Genomic DNA, 19,988 nt, shown 5'->3' with positions numbered 1-19,988 from the left:
ATATGTTAGTAGTGCTGATAAAGTGTGATCCATTTGATTTCCTTAATCTGGTTTCCTCTCCCCACCCCATACCTAGCCAGCCCACGATCCCTTTTCCTACCTTCAAGTTCCTCAGCTTTCTACTACTGGCATGCATTATGCTTCCTCCCATGTTGAGCGACACTGTCTCTGCCCAGAGCTTTGTTGGCAAAGTCTTTTATGTGAAAACCAGTCTGACTTCTCTTTTGAGAAGCTGGACTTCCTTCCTGTGATCCATGAAAGGTCAGTTCTCATACTTGCTCAGTGGGGAGGCTAGCGACATTCTTGCTTACAAATGTAAAAGAGCCACTGGCTAAATTCTGAGTTTAAGTGACCTGGTTTACAACTTTGACTTCCAGCCACCCACGATCATAAGCCAAGTGGTCCATGACAGGCACTAAACAGAGTATTTAAGAAACAATTATAATCCAAGAATCATGCCATTCTTAAAATCTACAGAAAGCTAATGTGGACTCTTCCCTGAGTGTCTTCCTTTCCAACTTTTGCCCTTCCCTTTCCCTTTCCTTTTGCTCTTTCCCATCCCTTTAGAGACCACATTCAATGATAGGGCTGTCCCTTTCAATTGCAAATGAAACACTGGCTCTCTAAACACAAGTTCACTTTTGGCAGGCTTTGCAAAAGGACATTTAAAAGCTGGATTCAAAGTGGCAGAGGATTTCAAATTCTGGAGACATCACAAAATGACTCCTTATTGCTAACAACTGGTAAAACCTGAGGCCAAAGAAGCCAGACCAGCCCCTTCCGGATGATCCAGTGGAAAACACTCTGAACTTCCCCTTTACAATAAACATAACGTGTATACAAAGGGGGTGAAAATGGCTGCCTCTCTGAAGCCTGTAATACCATCTTGTTTTTAAATTGCACCCAATTTGATGTTCTCTGGTTGAAAAGAAAAGAGAAGGGGAACTGGAAGGAAACCTTGGTCTGAGAAAGATATGGAAGCTTTGAAACAACAAAAGACTTTGATGCTTTTTACTCATGAGCAATGGAGGTTACCCCTGGGGCTAAGTGGCAAAACTATAGGATGAACACCCCCCGACACACACACACATATACATGGCAAAGTGTAACCAAATACTCAGGGCAAGAGTACCACACAGAAGGCTTGGTCCCAAAAGGGGTTGTTTTGAGAAGGAATGTTCCTCTCTGTCATGAACTGGAATTCACTGCATAAGCACAATGCGCTCTTCAAAGATTCTGGCACAGACACACATAGCGGGAGCCATCCAAAATCCTTGATAAACATACACAGCCTTTAGCACAGTGGCTGGGAGCAAAGTGATTTGCAGCATGAATGAAATTTTTTGACCTCAGAACAAATGCTTGCTTACCCAATGGTAAACTCCAGAAACTAGAGTCTATTATAGTCTCTGAGGTCTGATTTTAATTAGGTGGACGATATATGATGGTTTGATTTTTCCATCCCTTTTAAGTTGCTATTAATAACAGAAGGAGACAAATCAAAACCAATACAGCATTACAACCTCCAGAAAAGTAATTCTATGGGAGAGAAAAACAGAACTTTTTTTTGCGGGGGAGGTGGGGAGGGATTCCTGGTGTAAACATAAAACATTCGTGCTTTATTAAAGAAAAGCAGGGCGCCTTGCAAAGAGGCTATTTTCTTGATACAGCCACTTGAATCATTAATGTTGAAGGTGTGTGTGTTTTTCAAAGCTTCATTTCTGAGTGAAATTCAATACTGACAGTGCATCCAGAATGGTGGTGTCTTTCTCAGGCAGCAAAATTATAAGGGGGCTAGTTGAAATTTGGTGGCAGGTAATCTAGAAGAAATCTGTACCTATAAATCACCTCAGTACTCTGAAGATTGCTATGATTGTCCTCACTTCATCTCTGTTGAAATCCATTCTTTCTAGTTCATCCTCTATCAAGTTGAAGGCTGATTTACTAGGTGTTCTGGCCATTTGAAAGACAGTAAAGGTTGTATAGGCAGAAAGCTAACATTTCACGAACATTAAAACACTTCTGATATTTCCTCTTTCATTCAGATTTGAGCAAAGCTGAGATAAGTTTGTTTATTTTCTTGTTTACTGGTTTGTTTGAAGAATTTCTGTAGAAATCTGGCCAACTAACATTCCTTCATTTATTTAAAAAAATTATTGAGTGCAAAAACATATACCAGGCACATAGCATTGTAGAGGCTGATAATACAATGCTGTATACACTTCCAGTTATGAAATAAACAAGTCATGGTGATGCAATTTACAGTATGGTAACTATAGTTAATAATGCTGTATTGCACATTTGAAAGTTACTAAGAAAGTAGACTTTTAAAGTTCTTATCACAAGAAAAAAATGTTGTAACCTTGTATGGTGACAGATGTTAACTAGACTTAATGGGGTGATTATTTCACAATGTATACACATATTAAATCATATTGTACACTTGATGTTAATATGTTATATGTCAATTACACCCTAATAAAAAGAGAAAGACACTGTCCTCATGGAGCTTGCATTCTAATGGGAAAGACAAAAACAAGAAAAAATATATACATGAATTAATTAATTAATTAACTGTGAAAATTGTTCAGAAGTCACTGATCCAATTAGGGCCTAAGTTACAGAATGAAGAGGTGGGAAGGTGGCTTATATGTTAAGGTGGCTATGGGTTAAAAAGGATTTTCTGAGTAGGCAGTCATTGAATTGCCACCAAAGAAGAATATAGAGGTAGTCATGCAAAGTGTTGGGGAGAATGACATACCAGACACAGAAAAGATGTGTAAAGGCCCTGAGACAAGAAAAAAGTTGTCATAAGGAAATAAAAAATAAACAATCAACAACAACAAAACAGACTAATATGGCCAGAGTATAGTTGGCTAGAAATAAACAGCTTGAGAGGTTAGACACAAAAGTAGAGACTAGATCACTCTAGGCTGTAGGCTATGATTTGATAGGATGGGCATCTGGGTGACTGTCAGCCTTAGAGGTTCAGAATTACATACAGGGGTTCCCAATGGGTGAACAGGGCACACTGATGGGATTAAGGGGATGAGTGACATTCTTACAGCTACGTGGTCAAAATATTGACATTTAGTCACATATATTGGCATTTAGTCATATATATCAGGATAGTACTCAATGAATTTAGTGATTTGAAAGCTAATGATCTTTTTTTTTTGTACCTCTTCCTTTACAGAAAAATTTCAAAACAAGAGTAGTATGTTAGCCTTGGGAGTGACCTAGAAATCACCTGGTCCCTTATGTTACAAGAGAAAAATTGAGGCCAAGTGATGTCAAATGAAATCCAGAGACAGAACTAAAAATTGAATCTACTATGCTCCTCTCCACTCCAGTAAAGTGTAGGTGTGTGGCTATACGTGGCTAAAATCTAATGGATGGACATGAAATAGAACAGAGAAAGTGGGAGAATGAGGTCTGGGGTATTAGAAGAATCACTAATGGAACTTTGGTGGACAAACCTTCAGGTAGCTTCATATACAAGAGAGCAAGAGGAAACAACCTACATTTCCATCAATAGGTGACAATTCAAGAAAAGTAGGTAAATTCCTGTGATGGGATAATATGTAGCCATTCAGTGCGTTATTTATGAAAAGGCTTTGAGGATGTTTGAAAGAGTTTCTGATAAAAACGAGAAAAGCAGGCTATAAAAGTGCGTGAAATATAAATTCTGAAACATGCTGTCACCCATACAATGAAAAAAAAAGACTAGATATACATTTGTAAAATATAATATTTGACTACTAAATCTACTAATTTTGAAACTCAATGAATATATTCCGGGGGTCATGTTAAGCCTATATATCATCGCATTCATCCACATCAGAACAGAAGAAGAAGGCATTACAACTACACAGGACTTAACTGAGGCTTAAGAAGGTTTAATTAGGTCACTCGAGGTCACAAGACTAGAAAGAGGTGAGAGATTATGTACTATGTTTTAAATCATTTTATAAGGTGAGAAATAATATACTACTATCTTTTAAAGTATCTTTTCCTTTTCTGCATTTTCCAATTTTACACTGTGGAAATAAATTGCATTGTAATTTTAAAAAATAAATTGAACATCAAGTCAACTAAAAAGATATAATTGCAACTTGTGCTTCATTGGTGACCTGATTTTTTCCTCCCCTCCCTGGTTCTCCAAGATGTCTTGATAGCTGGCTTTCTGGTCTGTTTTCAATTCATTAAGTGCTCATTTAGCACTTACTATGTTGCTAGTATTATTGATTCTATTTACTCTTAGAACCACTGGGCATGAGCTACTGAAAACATAAGTTCCCTTTCAATGCAATTACACTTGTGCTAAGGAAATGACTTCCTATGCTTTCGCTTGTTCCTCCTATTTATTAAAGCTGGGTGGCCAGAGGATTTGCACAGTTGGAGTTTGCTTTTTCCCTACTTGCCCTCAGCAAATTCCTTATATTTATTTGTATGAAAAATATCATTTCATAATTTCAATGCACCGTTGCCTCATAATATTCCCATCTGTGCCAAGGAAACGAGAAGCATTTTGAGACCCAGAAGCTGCCAACCTGAGTTGTGTCACAAACATCTGATGCCTCTGCTTTCTACTCGTAGCAGCTTCTAGCTTTTCCCTGTTAATTGCAGAAGCAATAGATTGCAAACATTTGTATCTTCTTTTCTGCCTGATGGCGTTACCAGTGTCCTCATAACAGTCTGCTACAAATGTTTTACTTCAATAAAATGTTTTAAAGACTGTGACAACAATTTTTCTGTATTTATGGCACTATGTTGGCTTTGATTATTTTGTTTGTTTTTGGTTTTGTTTATTTTTGTTTTGTGTGTGGTATTCTAACCTAAAAAGAAGAACCTAAAACAACTGCTTTAATTTTAGGTACTCTAAAAACATCCTCAAACATAAACATTTATTAGTTTAGAACACAAAAATTCTCAACTAGAAGACTTCTTAAAGAAATTTTCTAAAGACATTTGCTAAGTGTTTCAAAATCATGGAACAATATAAATAATAATAACCATAATAAAATAACAATGATTGAAGCATCCCTATGTGCCGAATAATGTGTTATGTTTTAATGAAAATATTATTTATTTCATTTAATCCTCCCAACAAGTTATGAGTTAGGTATTATTACTGTTACATCTATGATTAGACCATGGAGAAGCGATGTAACTTATGTCAAGACACACAACCAATTAATAGTAAAGCTGGGATTTAAGCCCAGATAATTCTCCAAGACGTATCTTCAATAACCATAATATACTACAGAATTAAATTATATTTGACAAATAAGATGATATTTATGTCCATTTATTTTTAAATAAAACCACAGCTTGGAAAGCCAGGAAAGTTTTATTAACATCCATGTCACTCAGTTCAGTTTATGTTGAGTGTTAAAGGAAAGCTGCTTCCAAATTATTGATCAAAAAGCCCATAAAACTAACAATGGAAGAGAAGAAACAGCAGATCTAATTTATTGACCACAGGTCCCTAAACGCAAATTAATTTAATCAAATCAATTGACTAATTTTAATAAACCTTGTCTCCACATCCCTAATCAACAGTATAAATTTAAATTAGCTGTCACATATTTTTACAAGAATAACCTGCAACATGTAATACTCAGTCAGCACTATACATGGTTACATGGAAAACATATCTATATTGTAATGAGTGCCAAATTGACTTTTTAAAAATTAACCATCACTTGAAATGTAACAGATGAACAAGCAGTTTAAAGATCTCCATGCAGAACTTAAAGTATTAATAAAAATGACTACTCTTAATTCAGAGTCTACCATTTGCCATGGTTACCTCAGCACTTCACATACTTGTCACACTTAATCATCACCGTAATTGTGTGGGATAGATATTATTTCCAACTCATGGCTGAAGGAACTGAGCCACATAGGGGCTAAATCACTTGTTCAAAACCCCACAGATGTTAAAGGGCTCACAGCAACTTAAATTAAGGTATGGTGACAGTAAGTGCTTATGTTCTTTTAACTAAATAAGATCACTCACCTCTGCAAACACTTCGCCTCTGTTTCGTACGGCTTCCAAATCTCATTCAAATGCTGAGTTCTAAAAAGACAAGATGGGCTTATTTAGGAAAAAGTGAAAACCACACTTTCAGGTTTGTTTTTTTTTCTTTTTCTATTTAAATTGCTTTGGTATTTTCACTAAGGCTTTACAGTAGCTTTCACACATATTTTGTCTAAAAATCATGATAAAATCCTAATGCATGTGGGGATACCAGAAATCCAATTATAAATTTCCTTGCAAACATTTAGATAGCAATAACTCACGGGTCTTTAAAAAATTCCTCCATGATTAAGGAGTAGATAAGTGCTCCCCTGCACTGGGAAACAGGAACATTCTAAGAATCTACCTGCAAATAGGTCATGGAAAGACAAGTGAATGCCCCATCAATCCTTTGTTTTCTAGGTATCATCCCCTTCTGCACAGGGTGTGATGTTGGGAATTTTTGTTTTGGACCCAGAAGTTACTAGTCTGATCACAGACAAGTTGGTTAAACTTGCTGAACTTCAGTTTCTTCATTTGACTAAAAGATAATAATGATAATTATGCAATTAACATAACACTTCTTTATCTATTTTTTTAATACTCTATAATGTTGTATTAGTGAAAAGAGGTTTGGAAACACAGCTGTGAATTAATACTTGTAGGGATTTTCACAAAATTCACCTGATCCAATCTCTCAATTTTTCATACATTGAGGCCCAGATAATTTAAAAAATTATGCAAGGACACACAGTGACATTTCTAAATACCATGCTAGCTCCCTCATGCCAACTTTTATGGGACATTGCTCCCAAAGCAGCATATTTACAGGAGGCCCCATTGCACAACTCTAGAGGGCACCATTCATATTGTGAACTACAAACAAGGCATGCCCTGAAGCACAGCTTGAAACTCAAAATGAATGGGGCCCTCTGAATTGTGTTGCCAAGTGGCATTGTTTAGCAGCTTCATCTCAACTGTTTTTTTCTTCACTCTTTCAAATACTTATCAATAAGCTCATTGTTTAAGTATTTAGAAATTTCTGTTCATTTTAGTGATCACTCTTACAACATCTTATTATTTTAAACTGAATAAAGGGGTCTGTGCTGCATACCCTTTCGTCCAAACACATTGCCTCTGCATAGCCCTGCACTGTGGGAGAAGCAAGGGGCTTCAACACCATAAAGAAATCTACGGTCCTCCACATTAGCATCAACAAAATAATGGACTTTTGACCATATATTGTCCTTAATTTTCCCCTATTATTTAATATTACCTATTTATTCTTTGGCTTTCAGAAATATTATACAACCTTGGATTATCTTGTCCTACATTTCCTTGACATCCTGAACACTTGACTTAGCTGGTCTCCATCAGGTTTTCTTTCCTTTTCCAATCCATCACTGTCAGCAACTCCCGAGTGTCAGTTCTAGGTTCTCACTTCTTTCCCATCTTAACCAATGAATATTTCTCACTGCCAAGGTGAAGTACTTTGGAATCAGAAAGACCTACATTTTGAATTCCAGCTCTGCTATTGATTATATGTATCTTCTTTAACCAGATGCCTGACTCTCTGAGCTCTGCTCTGCCATTATCAGAAGAGATTGATCATACGACCTCATAGAACTGATTTGAGGAATAAATATTACCACATGTAAAAAGCATCATATATCCTCACAAGTTATGCTCCTATTGTGATCATTTCTACGTCATTACCTTTTCATTGGAATTTATGTTCTTTGAGGGCTGGAGATGATTCCAGTCCTGACCACTATTGTACACTCCGCGCCTAGTCTGCTTCCCCTACAGTGAAGGTGTAAAGTAACTGCAGCCTGAGTGGAAGCTGGCATCCCCCAGTAGAATTCTAGTCAAATTTTCCCCACCAGGAGCCAGTAGTGCAAGTAATAGCATATTCATTAACTTCCATTTCTGAAGGGGGAGGGTATAGCTCAAGTGGTAGAGTACATGCTTAGCATACATAGGGTCCTGGGTTCAATCCCTAGTACCTCCTCCAAAAATTAATAAACCTGTTTACCTCCCCCCACCAAAAAAATTAAATTAAATTAAATTAAAAAAAACTAATTTCCATTTCTGAGAGAAGAAAAATTGTTAATTCAAAATTTGAATCAACACTTTGTAAAATCCTCTTTTTCCTAACCTGTCATCTTCTCATGGCTTCCATTTCTTTCTCGACAACTCACCTTAAACTTTCCTGTCAACATTCATTCTTTTTCAACATCCCCCATCACTCTGGCCTCTTTTTCTCTCATTACTTGTATTGTACAAAAGTCCGGGAACTCTCAGGGAACAGAATAAGAGGAGTGCCAGAAGGCCAAGGGTAGGATTCTTTTTAGCTGGCAAGGGAAGGAGTAGGGGAGAATGGCTGTTCATGTATTAATGCATTTTGCTTCTAGGTCATTTTTGCTTCTAGGTCACCTGTGTTTTGAATGAATAAAAGAATGAATGCAATCAGCCTGGTCCCACCATCTCAGAAACCTGTATTCCTCTTTACCCCTTCGTCTTCCTCATTCCCTATACCCAGCAAGTCCTATACTATGTTCATTTTGAAATGTATTCTTTTAACTTTCATTAGTTGTAAGTAACCAATCTATGATATTCACTCACATGGTAAAGGATTCTGCAAGTGTCATAAGGCCTAACAGAGAGAGAGTGCTACTGCAGCTGATAAAGAGAAATGAGCTGGTGCCAACTCCAAGGGACAGTTACTGGATGAGAAAAAGTTCATGATTATTCTCTAGACAGTGACAATGAACATGTTGCAAGGCAACAGAAAATGAGATCAGAATGAGGGACATCTCTGTTCCGAACTGAGTTTTGGGTTGTACTCCCTAATTATTTCATGAAGTGCTACTCTTTCCCTCTTTATTTATAAGCTCCCTGAGAGCAGTCTTCATTAATTCATTTATCTCTTTTGCAAATATTGAGGTGAACAAGCAAAGAACTAAGCATATTGCAGGTTCTCAATAAATTGAAAAAGTGCCTTCAATTCATAAAGTTTTACTTCCCTCTGACCTGTGGAAAACAGAACTAATAATCCTCTTTAAAAAGCTGAAGGAGGTAACTAGATGCCGAGAGGATCTTTCTTAAAAGATTGTACTGCCTTGCTTAATTAAATCGCTCTATTATTTTACCCTACCTACATCTGAAAAGAGTGCTGGGGAGAAGTCTCATGATCACAAGTGTAACATTAAAGAGGGAGTGTTAGTTTTTGGTGAAGAGTAGAATTTAGAGAATGTAACTAAAAAGCCATGAGCAAATCTATTGGAAAGATAGTAGATTCGAAATCATATCTCGGCTTCAACAATTATGAGTTGTGTGATTTGAAGCATATTTTTAAAAAATTCTTTTTCAGTATCTACATCTGATGGCATTTTTTAGAATATTAGGAATGAATATAAAATATTAAGGCAACATGTGGCATGGAGTACCTGCTAAAAATCTGATAGTGTATCCTTCATAATAATATATTATTATCTACGTATTTTAACTAAATGCTACTAGTTAAAATCTACAAACTTAAGCAAAAGAGAGATACTGAAGTTTTACCAAGTCAAACTGCCTATCACTGCCATTTAAACTCCTTTAAAATATGTTCTTAATATTTTGACTACTCACTTTATATTCTGTCTATTCGTTGTCACTTTTGCCATTCACACCCTTCTAATGCTGATATTTTTCAAGTCTTGGCTTAGTCACCATTTGGATGCAATATTTGGGTTATGTAATTGAGCCTCATAAATCAGCTCCTCCTGGATTTAATTTTCTCAGCTTGGTTTTGGGTTACCCATTAAGGCTCATTCCAGGCCTTGGCACTAAGTCAGATGAAAGCAACACACCTGGGGTGGAGCAGCTCCCCAGACAGTGTTTCAGCAGGTGGAGGAAGAAGGCTCAGTTCCCCTGGTTATCTCACAAAACTGCATTTGCTTCTGGCTGAGAGCAGACTGCCCTCCCCCTCCCCTTCACTTCATATCAGTGAGAACAAAGAAGCTTGCTCCTGTGAGAGGTGAACTATTCAGCAGTGTTTGAGATGATTAAAAACAAGAAAAAGATTCCTTGTGGGTTTTGACAGGGCTTTCTCCCCCCTGCTGGTAGAAGGCAGAGAGCTTCAGTCAACATTCTGCTACTAGGCAAGGGGTTTACTGCAATTCTGAATCAAATGTAACCAAGCAAAACAAAGATTTTTTTTTCATGCCTTGAATAACCTGAGGTGTGTTTTGGGGGCTGGGTGATCTCCTTCCCTGAAATGGAGTGTGTAAGTGGCCTTCATTTTAACAGGTTCATAAAATGACTTCAGGGAAATCTCATGTTTAATTTGTGTATTGACCATGTAAATATGTGGTTTTGAAAGTGGTTCTTTGCTGCTGATGAGCCATCAATCAAGTTACATTTTTAAACTTGCTTTTGGAATATTGCTTACCTGAAATGAGGGTTTCTAAAAGAGTATTTGGGAAGAGGTTAAACTTTTGAAATGTGGCTTTTGTGACTATTTTGGAAAGGTTCATGAAACCTACGTGTATATTTTGGGGACATTCATTTACGTCAAAAAGTGCCTACTGAGAGTACACAATGTTCTCAGAAATGAATTCTATCACAAGGACAAAAAGACATTATTGATAAAACTTTATGCTTATCTTGGGCTACTATCTTTTCCATCCTCTGGTGGTTGCAAAGGAGTAAACAGTTGGATTTGTTTTCTAAGCTGCTGTAACATATTACCACAACAGCTTAAAACAACACAAACTTACTCCCTCACAATTCGGGATGCCAGAGTCCAAAATCAAAGTGTTGGCAGGGCTAAACTCCCTCCAGAGGCTCTTGGGGAGAATGCTATCTCCTAGCTTCTGGGAGCTGCCATCAATCAGCCCTTGACATGCCTTGGCTTGTAGCTGCATTACTCCAGTTTCTGACTCCCTCTTTAGATGGCTTTCTTTTCTGAGTATGGTTTCTTTCTGGTGTGTCTATCTCCAACTCCCTCTTTCTTTCATAAGAGTATGTGTGACTGCATTTAAGACATTTAAGTTCCACCCAGATAATCCAGGATAAAGTCCTCTTCTCAATATCCCTAACGTAATCACATAAATTAGCCTATGAGGTAACATTCACTGTTTTGCCGTAGAAGGGGATATCCTCAGGTTCTGTGCATTAGCATGTGGGCATGTCAGAACCTTTGGGAGGGGATGTCATTTTTCAGTCTAGCAGTTATCCCCCTGGCCTCTGAAGATTAACATCCTATCACATTCAAAATATACTCTCCCCTTCCCAACATTCCCAAAAGTCTCAGTCCATTACGGCATCAACTCAAGTCAAAAATGTCATCTAAACATATCAACCCCGATGTTCCAAATCTCATGATTTAAATCATCCGATTCAGGTATGGATGAAACTCTGGGTAGCATTCATCCTGGGGCAAAACTCCTCTCCCTCTGTGGACCTGCAAAACCTAGGAAAATAGTTGTCTGCCTCCAAAATACAAAGTGGGACAGGGATAAGATAACGATCATGGACATTTCCATTCTGAAAGGGAGAACATGAAATTAATAAAGGGATCACTGATCCCAAGAAAGTTCAAAATTCAGCAGGCAAATTTCTTTGGGTTTCAAGGCCTGATAATAATGCTCTGTTGCTTGAAGCTAGACCCTCTGGGCCTGCAGCTTTGCCCTCTGCACCCAACCTCAGTCATGTCGCTGTCCTTGAAATCACTACTCCTTTGTCTTGATGGGTAGCGCATGTTTGCTGCTGAGTAGTTCCACCAGTCTGTTTCCTGCCTGTAAAATCCCCTTATAATAGTGTTCCTTCGTTTTGTCTCATCTCTGTCCCTTTCTTTCCAGTCAGGCTGTTTCTGCTTCTGCTGATAAACAATATTCTCAAAAACCTTGTGGGTCTTCCATGTATGTCATAAACTGTCACATCATTAGGCAACAATGTCCTCCACAGATCTTCCTTGGACAACCCTGCCTCTATTCCTAGCGTCTACTGAGATAGTTAAGTGTATCCATGAGTCACACATCCATACTCCCTTTCTCAAATTGTTGTCCAGCCACATCCTTGGCTTTCTTTTAAGAACATGCTTTCCTAACAGTGAATCTCCTAATTTTAACTTTTTTTTTTCAATCTGGATAGGTTGTGAATTCATTCCTGAAATTATTAAATTCTGGTTCTTATCTACTTAACAGTCTATTTGTCAATTTATTTATTTCCTGTTAGATTTTGACCATTGGCAGCAAGAAGAAATCAAGCTGCACCTTTAACACTTTGCTCAGCTAACTCTCTAACTTTGTTGCTTAGAAGTTCTGCTTTCTACACAACTGTAGGGCACAATTCAGCCAAATTTCCTGTCACTATATAACAAGGATACTCTTTCCTTCATTTTCCAGTAACAGGTTCCTTCTTTCCTTCTGAATCCACAGCAGCAATGCCTTTAGTATCCATACGTCTGATAACATTCTGTTCATGATGATATATATGCAGTCTCTAAATCTACAGAAGATTTCTCCACCATGCTTCTCACTTCCTCCTGAGCTCTCACCATCATTTCCTGGAGAGTCCGTATGTCTGTCAACAGTTTGTTCAAGGAAGTCTAGGCATTTGGTGTCATGTTTCTCCAAATTCTTCTAGCCCCTATTCATTGTTCAATTTGAAAATCATTTCCTCATTTTTAGGTGTTTATTACAGCAGGTATTTTAAAAATCTGTTTTAGTTGCTTATTGCTATGGTAACAAGTTATCACACATTTGGTGGCTTAAAATCAAAGAAATTTATTAGTTCATAATTCTGAAGATCAGAAATCCAAAAATCTGTTTCACTGAGCTGAAATCAAGGTGTCAGCAGGGCCATGCTTCTTCTGGAGGCTCTAGGGGAGAATCTGTCCCTTGGCTCTTTGGCTCTGGTGGCTGCAGATTCCTTGTCTGCTGGACAGATCACTTCAATCTTTGTCTCCATCTTCATATCAACTTTTCTTCTTCCGTCTTTTTTTCCTTCTGTGTATCTGTGTCCAAACTCCCTCTGCCTCTCTAAGAATACATGTAATTATATTTAGACTCACCTGGATAATCTAGGATAAATGCTTCCTCTCAAGACCCTTAACTTAATCACATATTTTGCCCTTTAAAATAACATTCACTCCTGTGCCATTCAAGGTAATAGAAGTTCCAGGGATTAGGGCATGGGCATATTTTGGGGGGGCATATTTGGCAACAAGTCAGTGATATCTTACTATGTGTGCCAGACACTGTGGTAAGCATTTTAAAATATTACTTCATTTAGTCCTTAAAAAGATAAAGAATGTATTATTATCTCCATTTTAAAGATGGAGAAATTAAAATCAGAGAGTATAATATTCCCCAAATCTCACAGCTGATTTGCTCCGCAGGAGGTGCAGAGACTTTATACATACTGCTATACCACACTTACATGGCCACTGTGCTTCAGGAGTTGACATTTTATTAAAACTTTAAAGATACATACACATAAAATAGTTACAGATTTCATCATAATCCATGCCTGCTCCCTCTACTGTGCACCAATACACTTTAAAAATAACCAGAAAAGAGAATGACTCAACTACAAGTAGATACATTGTAGGGGTAGCATTGATTTTTGGATTACAAATGTCCATTAATTCTCATTCTCTGTCCCAGGTGAAAGATTCATTGTTGCCTGATGGCTTTAAAATGCAAGCAGCAAGGGGCAGGCTGGTAGGGTGTGGTATGAGGTGGGGTAGCATTTTGTGGCTCAAAGCACTACTTTGCTACATGTTTTCAGTCTGGTGGAAGATTTAGAGGAAGGAGTCTAGACAGAGGAAGAAACAAGGCTACCCAATTGTCAGTGTCCATGTCCATTAAACAACAGCTTGGTCTCAGGCTCTCTGGTGAGAGACAAAGGAAAGAAGAGGCAGTCCTCTCCTAAAAGAAAACAGTGGAAGCTCATGTACTTATAAATACACATGGTAGAAAAACTATGATGCTGGAAAAGACACACTGGAAAGTTAGAAGGTGAAGTATCAGCAATGATCTGAAATGGAGAAGCAACTTTGGAAAGTCAACATGGACAGAACCTTTCATAGAAGTTATGTGACTGGGCAGAAGTAGACAGAGCTGATGAAGGCAGTGCTGATTCGTGGGACTGGAGCAGAACTCAAGGGCTGAGTTGGAGAGGAAGGTTATCAGATTTTCTCAAAATTCTGAGTCTTTTTTTTTTTAACTTCCCAAAATAACTCTTACTTGTTATCATTTTTAACATTATTATTATGGCAAACATAATCTAAGTTTATGTGAAGTAGTACATAAATCATATAAACCCACAAGTGAATAGAGGTTAATGATCCTTGGTAATGACACCTTGCAGAAATAAACCCTGTCAGCGTTTTATTCTGAGCCCTTCCTAATGTATATATTTATCCATATCTCTTTGTATACCTTTTTCTATATTGTGATTTTGATGCAAAACCTGCCTTGTAGATTGATTTCTTCACTTAGAAATCTGCTGTTAAGATTTTTCAGGTAATTAAATATTCCTCTAAAACATGATTTTAAGGACTGTATATTGATTATATTCGTATATTATTATTCATTTAATTATTCCCTGTTTTTGAGTATTTATGTTGTTTTCTATTTTACCCTTTTATAGCAATTTTTTTAAATTGAAGTTTAGTTGATTTACAATACTGTGTTAGTTTCAGGTGTACAGCAAAGTGACTTAGTTATATTTTTTTCAGATTACTTTCCATTATAGGTTATTACTATAACTATTGATCTGACTGACACATCTGTACCTATAATTTTTGTGCATTATCAACTGGATTCATCAGTTTCAAACGAGAAGCAAGGGAGTCCCAGCAATGATTCAATATTAATATTCTCTCTTTTTTTCCTCGTATGTATCTGTCTCTATGTATTATACACACCTTCCATACATATGCATCTATACGTATGTATGTATATACACATACATATATATACTTATTTTGTGGGATTATTATTAAATATCTATATATATAATAGTATAATAACAACATACAAAGGATTATTATATATATTATATATAAGGTTTTGTAAGGTTATTATACATATAATAACCTATATATTATGGATTATATATAATGATAAATACCATATACAGAGTTTTATATTGGTTTTTAAGGATTATTATATGTATGATAGCCCATGCATACATATAAAATAACCCTACAAAACAGATAATAATAAACAGCAAAATTAAGGAGGTAGTTAAAATACATACATGACAAATCCAGGATTCACTCTCAGGCCTCTCTAAAATCAAAATCTAAATTCTTTCAAGTTGATACTGCTACTGCTACTAATTTGCCTTAATTGAGCACTAACTACATACTATACAAAGTACTAAGTATTTTACATGAGCTGTCTCACACAAATCTTGCAATAGTTTTATGAGGTAAACAACTTGCTATTAAGATTATTTTAGAGTCGAATAAACAGAAATTGAGAGAACTGAATAACTGGTGCAAGGTCATATAGTTAGTTACCATATTTGTCAAGAAGTCCCAATGTGTGGAAATATGATTTTGAAAGATGACTCTGTATTTGAAGGTACTATCTGTGTTTGAGTTAGAACTCCCTGCCACTTCTCATAGTCCTGCTGGCAAACACTGAAAAGGTGGCAGTGCAGTGTGCTGGGTAACAATATACACTCTACAACCGGATGGCTCAAATTCAAATCTCAGCTCTGGCACACACTAGCTGTGTGATCTTTGACAAGTTACTTAACGTATCTGTGCAAACTTTCTCATTTCTAAATTTGAGATAATAGGTTACTTATAAAAATCATGTAAGAATAGTAAACAACAAAATGTAAATGTTCTCTTACCATAAAGCTTCAGTAACTGCTATGTAATATCCATAGGGTAGTAGTAATAATGACAAAAGTATCAAATGAAAATTAACAGATAAATGGAGGCATTTTCTCTTGCACTGAACTGCAAGAAAGAAGGAAAATTCTGTAGGAAAATTTCAGTTAGGCCTTCTTCCATTAACCTTTAGAAAACACTGAAAATTGGAAAATACTATAGAAACAGTAACCATCTAACATTTGATTCTTTTATACTTCATAAAATAATTATTTAGTCTTCTACTCTGGCTGAAATCAAGTGAGCTGCCAGCCATGTGCTGGGTGGGCCTTAATATAGAAGCTCAGTGCACACAAAAGAACTGGAATCACTTTTCTAGCATTTAGGAAAATAACAGCAACGAGCGATAACAAAGGCCACAGACACGGCCCAGAGAAAGGCTGAAATGTCAACAGGTGCTAGTGTGTTTGGGGACCACTCTTTTCACGCCTTCAAATCAACACATACAAGCCCCCAAGCTTAATGACCTTGGCTCGTCCTAAATAAGACACCTGTGCCACATCTGGTAAGACAGGAGCTGGAGGATACAGAATGAAATAATTTTATAATTAAAAGGGCCATTGGTCCAAATACTAAGGCACTGGAGGCCCTAAAAGCTGAAGTGAATGACTCACACAAAATGGCTCCAATCCAAGTGTCCAAAGTAAAGTTATCTTTCACTTAACACTATATTCTCGAATACACACATATACATATAGAGAATATAGTGTGTGTCTGTCTATGCATTAATATGCATGTATATGCATATATATGTATACATACTTAAATGTGTATTGGAAGTTTATGCAGAAACATCTACATATATAGGAACATGTATATATATATATATGGATATGCATGGATATCTGTTATATATGTACATACACATATTTCATTCTGTATAGTCTATCAGATGCTGTCAGCCCTGTTGCATAATTTATGTCATGAATTATTGATAATATCCATAGGGAAAGTTTAGGTTAATTTACATCAAGATGCTTGAACACATTTAGCAATTTTTCACAGCTACACTTAGAGCTAGCTGCACAGATTTAGATTTAGTTTTTGTGTCCATGGATTTTCTTTTACTGATATGGTACCTAACCACAGGCACATTTTCAGAAAAGGGTATCTCCAGAAGCAAAATCAAATGACACTGTAACTGAAGTTCACGCTTTTGGTGAGAGCTTTACTCTGTTTTTTTGTTACCGTGCATAAGACAAGCTGTGCTGTACTGTTTCAGACAAAGGAGCTGGCAAGGGAAAGGCTACAAGACTTTGCTTTCTTGTCTATATATTCACAAATAGCCTGTAAAACCATGCCCATCCTGTTTACTCTTGTAGTGACAGGCAACTGTAATTCATTACTTTAATGAAAAATATTCTACGGTTTACCTTTCCCTGAAGCAAAAAATCATAATAGCTATCCCATGTATTGCTCTCCTTAATAAAACTCAGTCATTTTATCTACTATCAAGATAGCGTTTCATTTTATCTTAACTCTTTCTTTCCCCCTAGATAGTAAACCAAGCTCAGTGGTGATAAGATTATGAGGGTCCCCTGCTCAAATGCTAAAGCTTCTCTTGTGAGAAATTGAGATCTGCAGTTCTGGTATATTCATTGGATTTGATTTCTTTGTGCTGAAATAACTCTGCATTTCCCCATCACACCAGGATGCAGAAATGTGAGGAATAGTTGGCATATTCTCTCGTTTTGATCTTTATTAGCATGTGATATTGGGAACCTACTTACTGGCAATTTCAGCTTCGTTACCAGGGTGTGTGTTGTTGTGGCAATAAAATAAGCTGCTCAGCTTGAAGATTAAGGCAATCTCATGCCTTTATGTTGAACCTGGTATGCAGTTTTGAGGTGGGCAGGTAAGTTCTGTTACACAGCAATGGTACAGTGCTTGGCACATTACAGGCACTTAGGGGGATGGATGAAAGAGTGAATTGATTTTACTACTTCCTGTACCACTGGAACCATTTTTATTTCCTTAATATTTTTGTCCAAAATGACACCTCTTTTAAGTAAATCAATGTGTTACAATAGGATTAGACAGCTATCTTATGGTAGTCATTATTCATAATATGTATATATGTAAATGTGGCACTATGAATATTTAGATTCATTCATTCCTTCCATATACAAATGATAGCACATAGACCAAACTTTGGGAAATGCTGAAGTTTGACTGTCCTCAAATAATAGTCATAATAACATAAAGCAGCTATCACTTAAGTACTTAGTATGTACAGAGTAAGCTCATTTAATTTGATCCTCATAATAACCTTAGAAGAACATTATTTTTCTCACTTTATAGACAAGGAAATTGGTGCTAGCAAAATTACGATTAATGATATGATAAAACTTATAATAATAAATTGTAAGTTATCTGTTGAGTAGTTCTTTTATGCTGAGATTTATCAACAATATCTTACTTGATTAACACAACAATCCTATAAGATGATAATGGCTATCTTTATTAGCAGACGGGGAACTAAAATAAGTTGGCCAGCCACATAGCTACTAAGTGGAAAAGTAAGGATTTGAGCTCCATTGTCTTGCCTCCTAATTCTGCAACACACACTTCTATGCAGCAGAATTTGCATAATCACACCATGAGTCAAAAGCATAGCTTATTAAATGGAGAACTAGAAAGGCTTGCTCATATTTTACAAATGAGGATGTGAAATCTGAGACTGCAGTGCTCATCAGTTGGACTGTGATTTCAAATCAGTCAAAAGAACTGAGCTGTATTTTTTAAAAATTCTGTTCATTGGTGAAGGTGGCAGAGAATCATTCAGCATCAGTGAAATAACCAGGTATTTTTATACTGATAACGAAGTCTTCAGAGCTGTGTGTATATAGTATGAGAAGGATTGTCTGTATAAAGAGAAGAAAATCACTGAACTCTGACAGTAATAGAAGGTTTGCAGTAGACCTTTGCCTTCTTTCGGGAAGCGCAGAAAGGCAAGGAACAATTCAAGCCTGGAAGAAGAGGATCCACAAAGTACTATTTGTTTTCTTCTATTTGAGCTCTATATTCAGCTAAGCACTTCCTTGAAACTGATGCCCAGAGCTGTCATTTATCTACTCGCCATTATCACATCTAAATCCCACAGGCCCACTTCAAATGCAGGGTGTACACCTGCAGGTTCTGAATGGGTTTCCTCAACAATGCTGCCCAACTGACTCACATTTAAAAATACTTTGATCGACCCATACCTTTGTCACATGGGCTTGAAACACTAGAGGAGGCTGTCGGAATAAAAAATCTGTTGCCACGGCGAAACATGTTGACTTCACCAAAAAGAGATATTCCCTGTCTCTTTAGAAGAAGAATTACGTGCAGTGGGAAGATTGATGTTCCTCTGTCAGAAAGCTACCTTGGAACAGGTGCTCTCAATTAATTTCCAGGAGCCACATTCACCCTGTGGTTAGATAATTAAAAAAAAAACAAAAACAAAAACCTGGGTGAACCTTCTCATGCCAGTACAGTTACCATATTTGATGTAATGAAATAGCACTAAAAAAGATTCCACTGAAAATGATTAATCTTTATTCCAGTATATATTTTAATGAATAATATCATATGTTCCAGATGTTAAAGTTAAGTCAGAACTAGCCTATAAAATAAAAAAAAAATACAGTTATTTTGGAAAATGTACCAAACATAGAAAGGAATAAAGAAAAAATTCAATAGAGATACAAATGTGATTTATTTCCTTTCTGTTTTTGTGTATATATTGACACAAATGTAGTCAAATATTATATGGGAGTTTTAGAAATTGATAAAACCATCATTAAAAAGTAATTAACCATATAATACACAGTCATTGTAAACTGATTGCAAAACCACAGTTAAGTAAAATATAAGCATCACTTTTTAAAAGTAGCACAATATTTTATCTGATATGTTTTATTTCTGTTTGTTTGGTTAACTATTCAAAGAATTATATTACTGTGGTAATTGATTTTTGTGGTTGTTATGAAGCCCATGTGCCCTTGGGGAGGATTTTAAATATCATGAAACTGAGTTCCTTCCAGTTTTCTTTCTCATTAGGAGGACTGGAAGAGA

General features: G+C 36.5%; 1 protein-coding gene across 6 annotated transcripts in view; it reads right to left on the bottom strand.

Annotated features, from left to right (window-relative positions):
* The window catches only part of CHL1 (cell adhesion molecule L1 like), a 560,006-nt gene that overhangs the window by 292,039 nt on the left and 247,979 nt on the right, over positions 1–19,988 (bottom strand). For 5 of the 6 annotated variants that reach the window (XM_072941719.1, XM_072941716.1, XM_072941721.1 and 2 more), the window contains 2 exons: positions 19,136–19,341; positions 6,026–6,085 (listed from right to left, as the gene is read on the bottom strand). The gene's annotated coding sequence lies outside the window, so the exon portion shown is untranslated. The remainder of the gene's footprint in view (positions 1–6,025; positions 6,086–19,135; positions 19,342–19,988) is intronic. The other variant, XM_072941717.1, reaches the window with a different exon arrangement.

This window comes from Vicugna pacos, chromosome 17, assembly GCF_048564905.1.
Source record: "Vicugna pacos chromosome 17, VicPac4, whole genome shotgun sequence".
Taxonomy (NCBI): Eukaryota; Metazoa; Chordata; class Mammalia; order Artiodactyla; family Camelidae; genus Vicugna; species Vicugna pacos.
This window is presented reverse-complemented; position numbering and strand designations above follow the sequence as displayed.